General features: G+C 40.8%; 1 pseudogene; it reads right to left on the minus strand.

The window, feature by feature from the left end:
• Positions 1 to 2,086: 2,086 nt before the first annotated feature.
• LOC109752470 (disease resistance protein RGA5-like) lies at positions 2,087 to 7,557 on the minus strand (annotated as a pseudogene).
• Positions 7,558 to 9,834: the final 2,277 nt, after the last annotated feature.

Consider the following 9,834-nt stretch of genomic DNA (forward strand, 5'->3'; position numbering starts at 1 on the left):
GCAATCAAAAATTATAGATACGTTGGAGACGTATCACTAACCCTGGTAAAGAACGTTGGAAGGCTGTTCAGTGGATTTTCAGGTACCTTCGTGGAACTACCAATGCTTGTTCGAAATTCGGCAGGACTGGTGAGGGACTAGCTGGCTATGTGGATTCAGATTTTGCTTCCAGCGATTTGGACAAGAGGAGGTCCCTTACAGGTTATGTGTTCACTGTTGGTGGTTGTGCGGTAAGTTGGAGGGCAACATTGTAGCCAGTAGTTGCCTAGTCTACCACTGAAGCAGAATACATGGCTATTGCAGAAGCATGGAAAGAATCAGTTTGGCTGAAAGGTTTGTATGCTGAGCTTCATGGAGATAATTCTTGCATTAACTTGTTTTGTGACAGTCAGAGTGCCATTTACCTCACTAAGGATCAGATGTTCCATGAGAGAACAAAGCACATTGATGTCAAATATTATTATGTTCGAGACATTGTTGAGCAAGGTACACTGAAGGTATGCAAGATTAGTACTCATGATAATCCTGCTAATATGTTGACAAAGGCAGTTCCTGTTGCTAAGTTTGAGCTTTGCTCAGACTTAGTTGGTATAAATCATTAGCCCTAGTGGCTGTTTGGCGTCGAACGTGTTTTTCTTTGTTGTTCAGGGAGGAGGTTCTCATTCATGCTACAAGATGGAATTTGTCTCAAGGTGGAGTTTGTTATGTTATGCTCCAAATTCAAGTATAAAGAGGGAGGCTAACGATCAGTATTGACCTAGGTCACCTGTGTTATATATACCTCTTGTAAGCCGCCGCACGGGATAAGTTGATCAGTTCTAAATCCCCGGCGTTTGTAACCTCACCCAATATAGTGAAGTTTGGCTGGCTGGCGCCCGTGTTTTTTTCCCCTTCGCTTTGGAGGGGTTTTCCACGTTAAAATCTCGTGTCCCCTTCTTGTTCTTCGTTCTTCGTCGAGTTGTTTGCCTGTCGTATCTCTGACAGACCCAAGCCTCATCCGTCTACGACCTCCCACCAACAGGCTACATCCCCCTACTATCCGTGGCCAGGGTACAACGAGAGCTTCATCAACGACATCAATGCGCAGCCGATGTACAACGTGAGCTGTGACGGCCGGGAAGATCCAAGGCAGGGACCTGAACTACCCAGGCGGTCATGGTGATGCTTACGCCGGCCACGCTGGAGAGTCTCACCTTCGAGGCGAAGCTCAAGAGAGGCGCCAATGGCACCGCGGAGGGTAGTCTCCGGTGGGTCCGAGGCAAGCACTCCATCCGGAGCCCCCGTCCTCTTGCCTAATTAACTGATTATTAGGACTGTTTGCTCTCTCTTGGTTTGTATGGAGTAGCAAGCTCTTTCACATAGCGCAACGATGCCAGGAAAGATGGCTGCTGATTGAACAATTTGTCAATTCTTATGCTGCTCAACAGCTCAAACCAAATGAATGGCAATCAAGAATTTTTCAGGAAACAGTTCGATGCCCAAAGGGGATCACCAGGAATTCTCGCCTTCCGAACAGCGCCTTCCTCTGCTTTTACACGATCTGACATGAAGCATACTCAAGAGGAAGGTTCTTACAAACGATTGAACAAACTTGAATTTCATTAAGATTTTGTAGTACTCCTACTTACTTATGTTCTAGTATATGATGCACCAGAAAACCAAACCAGTGCACTCATGTACCATTTAGGCCTGTATACAACATTCTGGTACTTGTACTGCCATTTTACTATCACTTTTCTTGGTATTCCGAACTGCTCAACCTGATGTCCAATTTCTCATCTAACAAAATGGGGCAATGATGCTTGATGTAATCTCTCACAAGGGTCTCCCTGTACAACGATGGATTCTCATCAGACCTTGATCAGACCATGGATCCTAGTCGTGGCCAGATGGAAATGCATGCTGAAGAAGTACACGATCAAGATCCTTGGCGCGACATTCTTTCCCACACCGCCCTCCTGAACGCCCTGTTGGAGATAAGCTGAACGTTTTCAACAAAATAATCAGTTCAGAATGATCAGGCATGGTACTTGTGTATCGGAAAATACATTCAGGCTTGGGTGAATCACGGTTTATATACCTGTAAGAGATCACTGATGTTCACGATAAATTCTCCAGGTGTTGGCATGACATCCACCGAATGGAGAGTTCAAGCTGAGGGCAGGGAGGGTAGCAGTGGCAGAGTATGATCTGTCCTTGGTTGCACACTATATCTGTCAGGTAGCAATAAAAGCTTTTTGAGCCCAGGAGATTTTGAGTGCAACTAGAACAAAGTGTTCCCGAAGTTCTCCACTTGTTGGGCATATTCAAACAACGCATCACTGCACATCAACATATTAGTGCCGAGTGATTATTTTTGGAACAAGTGATTTAAGTAACCTTTCCTGAAATTCATGACAAAAAAGAACTAAGTAAATCTATATTCATTGCAAAATTTTGCTCGTCATTTTGTCAATAACCAAGGAAGAACTCACACTAACAATTACATGTATATTGTTCGGAAAAAAATTACATGTGTATTGCTCATGTCATCATGTGGTATAACCGTATAAGCCTGACATTACCACGTGTATTTATAGGAATAACCAAGATATCATGGCTATATATAGGAATATGAGAAGAAAACAAAATCATTGTCTGTAGGTATACATAGTATGGAATCTTTATTTCCAAATGACGGAAACCGTGTGTAACCTGCAGCTTCTTCACCCTGAATCAGTCGTCCGATAGCATGATGTCATCATCACGAGAGCCAAAACCTGATGAAAGAGAGAGTAAAGATCAATCAGTACATCAAAAAGACATGCACGCATAAAAGCATCTTAGTTTTTAATTACCTACCTCAGTAGTTATAGACTGAAGGCTCTGTGTAGATGGAGACATAAACTTTGGGACGATTAGGATGGGCATGGAGTTCGTTTTCCAAAGTAGCCTTCCCTTGCTCGGCCCCGGCGTCGCCGCATATCACTCCCGGCGACAAACGGATTTGGACTGTGACCATCCGAAGGGACTGCAGGTTCTCCAAGCCGAGCTCAAACCAATCACGACCGTTGGCAGCACGGAAATATATCAAGATATCAACATCTTCAGTCTTGGGCAAAGCTTGTGGCTGGAACACAATTCGGTCAGCCCAATTGCAAATCATCTTGAGTCTTGTCAGGCAACGGAAACCGTCAGCACCGACGAGTAACGGATCTTGGCGCATTGTCTCCAAGGAGAGGTCACGGAGGGCCGGTAACCTTCCAAGGAAGTCAAGATCCTCCTGCCGCACTTCGTCGACAATGATATTTAACTTAGTGAGCTGTGAGAGATGCGAGGGGTTCCGCCTTAACCATGTCGGTAGTTTGGTGAAGACGAGCCTGTACACTGCAGAAAATTCGCGAAGACTTTGGGAGGGCGCCCAATCTCCCCCCAGGAGATCCATGAATACGTAATGTTGATAACCAAGGAACCAAATATGTACACTCTGGATGTTGCGTAATTTCCCTAATGACTCCACGAGAGCTTGCTCCAACTCCAAGCTCATAACATTAAAGCAAATATTGAGGTGCCTTAGTCTTTCCACGTTGCCCAAATCTTTCACAGTGCCTGGACAGTCACCACAGATAGAACCGAGATTTTCCATTGATATCAGGTTTCCAATTCCATCTGGTATCCGACTGCAGGAAGAATCAATTTGTAGGCACATCAATCTTCTGAGCTTAATAATTGCCGATGGGAGTTCTGTGATATCATAATTCCCTCTCAAATCCAGCACCTGCAAAAACTGCAACTTTCCAACTTCTTCTGGGACCTCAGAAATTCCTGATTTGTATAGGCCTAGGTACCTCAGCTGAAGTAAACTCCACAACTCCCGAAGGTTAAGATGGTTATGATCACTAACATCACATTCAGTCAAATCCAATACACGCAAAAAAAAGAAACCTTGAGAAAGGAGGCATGAGACCAATATCAACATCATCAAATGTAGCAATAGACCTTGCAGATTTGAGATGTGTATTTTGATGTTCTTCCTTGATACTATTTTGGAGGGATAGCCTACGGACCTTTATTTTAGAAGAAATGCTATCCCGAGTATCATTCAATATAGTAGTAAAGTTCTCTTCACTTGACAAGGAACAAATCAAATCATGAACAATATTGTGTATACGACAAGCAATTACAAACCCATCAAAATATTCCGGCTGGATCAAGCTTCTATTCACAAGCTCACTGAAGTAATTTTCTCCGATCCCAAATAGAGAAGTTTGTGGATCTTCACACTGGATAAAACTTTCAGCAATCCACATCCATATCAATTGATCTTTTGTAATATAGTGATATTCCGGAAACATGCTTAGGTATAGCAAACATGTCTTCAAATGAGAAGGCATGTCATAATAGCTAAGCATTAGTATCCGCAACATCTCCTTTACACTGGGGTCTTTGGTAAGTCCATGACCAATGGAATCTAGCAAAACATGCCACTCATCCTTCGGTTTTACGTGATGATTAATAACCAAGATACCAGCTATAGTAATGATGGCTAATGGTACTCCACCACATTTCTTCAATATATCTATGGACACTTCTTCAAATTCAAGAGGACAACCATTCTCGTGAGAAAATGTCCTTTTATAGAAGAGCCTTTTGGAATCATCATCACTAAGTGGCTCCATTTGATAGATTGAACCGTCAGCACATGGGCAACATAATTTACCTACACTGACTATACGAGTTGTCATGATTAACCGACTACCACAATTGTTGCTATTAGAGAATGCCCCTTTGATTCTTTTCCATAGTTTTTCATCCCTTATATCATCGATTACAATGAGGTACCTATATCAATTATGAAATCATTAGCAAAATGCAGGTGCAGATGATAATATAATCTAGCATTATGACCAAGAGATAAGATTCTTGAGAAAACAATTAAGTATAATTAAATTGCAAGGAGTAAACATGGACCGGTTTTGTGGTTATTAGGGCATGTACAATCGTGCTACATTAGGAGTGCCACGTAGGATAAATGTCGAGGTGGAGGAACGAGAAACCTGAGAAAAAGCTTGCCTGGTTCTAATTAAATGATGATATCTTAACAACAATATCTCTCACACATATTTAGGGATATTTGGGTAGTAGAGATAACCCATTATACATCATGTTTTTGGTTCCATCTCTACATTACGTGGAAGATTTAAGATACAACTATCTTATCAACCACTAATACATCCTTAATGATCCTGTTTTAATCAGAGTGCCTTTATGCACTCATTTTCTTATTTCTATATATCTATCTACATGAATTGGTAGAGTACATGCCTTTTTCCGTTAAAAAAAGTATACTATAGAGATGACATGAAGTACTCCTTCCGTTTTCATAATGTAGTGCATTTTTCAGAAGTCAAACTTTGCAAAGTTTGACCAAGTTTATAGACAAAATTATTGGTACCTACAATACCAAACATTCACAATATAAAAATAATTATCAAGATGTATCTAATGAACCCCTATGTATATATGGTAGTGGTACTCCGTACCTAATTAATACACACTGTTACAAAATTGCCGAACCAAAGACGACGAACTTTAGGTTATTATATTTTTCTTCTAAACCATTTCAATATTTGAAAACTTTATGGATTTAAAAATATATAAATATTCTACCAATTATCAATATTAAAACTGTAGATAGATAATCTCTATATCCTATATCTAAGTTGGTGATCCCATTTTCAAGGAGATGCAAGGCCTCCACATCATCAAGTATATGCAAATCATCCACTTTTTATTTTTCAGAATATTGCAAGCCCTTCAAATCAGCAAGCACATGCAAGCACTCAAAATTATAAATTTTTATTTCCATTTTTTCAATAACAAATAATTTAACCATAGTAAAAATCACACAACACTATGAAATGTTCATTCAATGCTAGGTCTTTTTCCATTCATACAACGAGAATGTGAAGGAGTCTTATTCTCATATATTAGGTTATCTTCGCAATTTTATTAGTATAAATTCCCATAGGAACGCATGGGGGTATTATCTACTTATATTAAACACACATGTGTAATTACACCTGGTAGTAGCCCAAGAAATATACTCCCATGGGCTTGTATTTATCATTGTGAGTATTCTGAGTACATGCATATACTCTTTTAATACAAAGATACCACAAATAATATACCACAAAGCGAATAAGATGAAACAATTGCAAGTAAGTCCATATTTTAGCATATTTTCAAAATGACATCATATTTTAAAAAGTAGTATTCCACATATATATGTGTATAATACCTAGGTGGCCTCATATTCCTATTTATGATAGATACTTCCTAGAATGCATCCAATGTAGTTGGAAGTAGCAAGAATGGTTCCTATATATATGATGCTATTTTGCTCTACATGCGGCCACCCTATATCATTGTTACACTCCCTAGCTTTTTTTGCTGGTGAAAAAAAATACACAATATAAAATGCGGTGATTTTTTTAACATGATATAACATATCACACTATAGTGTTAGCGTGATATGTCATATCGTTCTTAGAAATAGAATCACATTTTATACTGTGTCCATGACCTATCACAATTTACAAATTATACCATAACATATATATACACGTACCTCGTGTTTTCGAGAGTTTCCTTGAGTTTGTTGATTAGTTGTCTTACATCCAACATGGTGATCAGACCTACATACGTGTCAAGATCACAAAGAATGTTCAGGAGAATCTTCTTTGCATCAGCATTTCGACCGACGGGAACAAATGCACTGCAATCGAAATCTTCCTTGATCTTGTCATAAACCATTTTGACAAGAGTGGTCTTGCCCAATCCTCCAGATCCGACAACAGAGATAATCTTCAACTTTTTCTTGGACACATTGTCTCCCTCCGAGAGCAACTTCATTAGATCTTGATCCCTTTTTCCAGCAATGCCAACAAGATCTGTTACTTCTGTGTACAAAGCCCCAAGACGAGGATCGATGGGCGCCACCGCTGCAGGAGTAGTGACAATATTGTCATTGGGGTACCTTCCGTGCATGTTGGCAACCTCTTGGACTTGCTTATTGATGTCCTCGATCGCGTCAATGATCTCATGGTGATCCTTCCCTTTGGTGAACAAGCCCACCATCATCTTCGTGAGCTGTTTGAGCTTCTTCGAGTTGGGTGCAGGCTTGGAGGTGTCATCGACGACACGCACCAGGAACTTGTCGACAACGTCCTCCATGTCAAAGGAAACCTCCCTCACCTCCCCCGCCCAGAGCTTGACCTTCTCGTCAAGCTGGTCCCGCGGCACCTCCGCCACCTTGCGGAGAGCAGCGTGCATGCTCCTCATCTCTCTCTCAAGAGACAGGACGCCTTCCCTGACATTCTCCTTCAGCTTGTACTCCCCCTTGAGGAGCTCGACCAGCTTGGGGAGCAGGTCGCCAATGGCGCCGGTTGCCAGATCCATTGATATGGCTTGAGTAGTATAGTTGCTTTGTTGCTTGGTTGTGGGGCGAACAGTGGATGATGTACGTTTGGGTGCTTGCACGAGCATGTATAGAACCGGCGCAAGTTCAAGGGAAAATCAGGGTTACACGAGCATGTATGTACTACATCTGGTTTTGCCGTGCCATCTGAATGCAAGTCAAAGTCATCGGCCGCGGGGTAACGTGCACTGATAATACACTATTCAGCAATAGTACAATCGCACTGATCTAGGCGTTGAACGCACATGGGTTCCTGTAATCACATGCACTTTGATCGGGGCCGGCGTTATGTGCGGTTGGCTCTCTGTGCAAAACTTTTATACAGAGATAAGAGGGAGTTACGACTTGGTCATAGTCTAAAAGCCATTATCAAACGATCAAGTGACTGGTGATATTGGACTCTAAAAACGAGCGACCTAACCATTTGATTTTGACTATCACGATAAAGAGGTAATAAAGTTCTTCATTTTTGTTTTGTTTTTGCAGTCATCATCTAGATGCCTGAGCGTGAAACCCTGGCTAGCTAGCCAGGCAAGTTCACAATCATCTGCATGCAGTGTATGCATTCAAACTTCAAAGTGGTCGGCCGGGGTACGCGGAGCTTGCAGGGATAATATCCAGTTATATAATCGCACTGATCTAGGCGTTGAATGCACATGGAATAACGTGCGATGATTCCAGAAATCACATACTCCCTCCTTCCTTTTACTCCGTATATTAGATTTATGTCAAGTCAAACTTTACAAGTTTGACCAAATTTATATTGAAAATTATCAACATCTACAACACCAAATATATATACTATGGAACTATATTTTATAACGAATCTAACAATATTGATTTGGCATTGTGAATATTGATACTTTTTTCTATAAATTTGGTCAAAGTAAAGATAGTTTGACTTCAAACAAAACTTATATGCAGACTAAAAAGGACCGAAGGGAATACTAGTAGATCAGGGCCAGCTCACGGTGAACTTTAAAATAATGCTTACATCACACCATGATGACTTGCCATACATTCAAAATAATATCAACCACTGCAATGACTGATTAATTAGCAACGAGACGGAATAAATCAATTTTGTTTGGAGCCAGTTATTGTCCGAGAATAGAAGTACACTTCTACTCTAACATGACAATGACGTGTCAATCTACTGTATTTAAGAGACTAATCTTTGTTATGTATGTCACAGCTGCGTATGAGTGGTTAGAATTATGATTATTATATAACATGATTTTTGTTATCGTAGATAGAGTGAAGGGCGCAAGAGATATACTAGCCTTAACAGGTCATTGCCCTAGTGATTTCTTGGTCGTGTTTGAGTAGCAACCTGACCTGCAGGGATTAACGTTTTGTTTTCTGCAATCAATTCGCACCTTACGAAGATTCGTGAAATCAAAATTAAAATAAGTGAACTCATGTGCGGTCATCTAAATGTTTTCAGGAGAATAAATGACTCTCTCTACTTTTTTCTTCTTTTCGGGTTGTGGTGTCGATTGAAAATCAGCGTCATCTGCATCAGCAAGCCTCTATGTCTAATCACCCTCTCTTCTTTTTTCTTCATTTTCGGTTGTCGTGTCTGATTGTCGATGTGTTTTCGGGATGTTGTGCTCCATGAGCCGGGGGTTGTGCTTGTAGCGGGTAGGGCTGCAAGAAAAGCTCGAGGCTCGTGAGCCGCTCGAGATCGAATAGTTTTTTGACTCGACTCGAGATCGACTTGAAAAGAAACGGGCTGAGTTTGAACACTTTATGTAGCTCGACCAAGAAACGAGCCGATCTTGAGCCAATGTTGGCTCGCTCGATTTTAGCTCGATAGCTCGAAGAATATCATTATGTGTTAAATGATCATGCCATATATGAAATGGAAATAAGATAATTTATTACCATATATGTTGTCCATAATTTTTCTCCATTTTATTTAGCAACAAACATGGAAACTTAATTAAGTGCAGAGAAGATTTAGGCCTAATTATGACACGTGGTCGACTATGTGTTAAATATACTATACTTTTGGCAAAGGTTCCCAACATATTCACCTTAATTTTTTTTCATCCATAGATTTATAATTTTTACCATCTCATTTAGCTCGAAACTAGCTCGAGATCGACTCGAGATTGTTACAAGCTGAGCACGAGTCATGTTCTACAGCTCGATCATGAGCTTCACTCAGTTTGAGCTCGCTTGAATTTTCATATGAGTTGAGCTGAGCCAAATCCAACTCGCTCGAGCTCGACTCGTTTGCAGCCCTAGTAGCGGGTTGGGGGTGTTTGTCGTCGGCTGGTGTGGTTGTGGAGATTCATGCTTTGAGAGTAGTCCATAAGTGGTCATGTTTTATTGGTTTTCGTCCGATTAACTGGGCAATTCTCTTCTAC

The sequence above is a fragment of the Aegilops tauschii genome, chromosome 2, assembly GCF_002575655.3.
Source record: "Aegilops tauschii subsp. strangulata cultivar AL8/78 chromosome 2, Aet v6.0, whole genome shotgun sequence".
Taxonomy (NCBI): Eukaryota; Viridiplantae; Streptophyta; class Magnoliopsida; order Poales; family Poaceae; genus Aegilops; species Aegilops tauschii.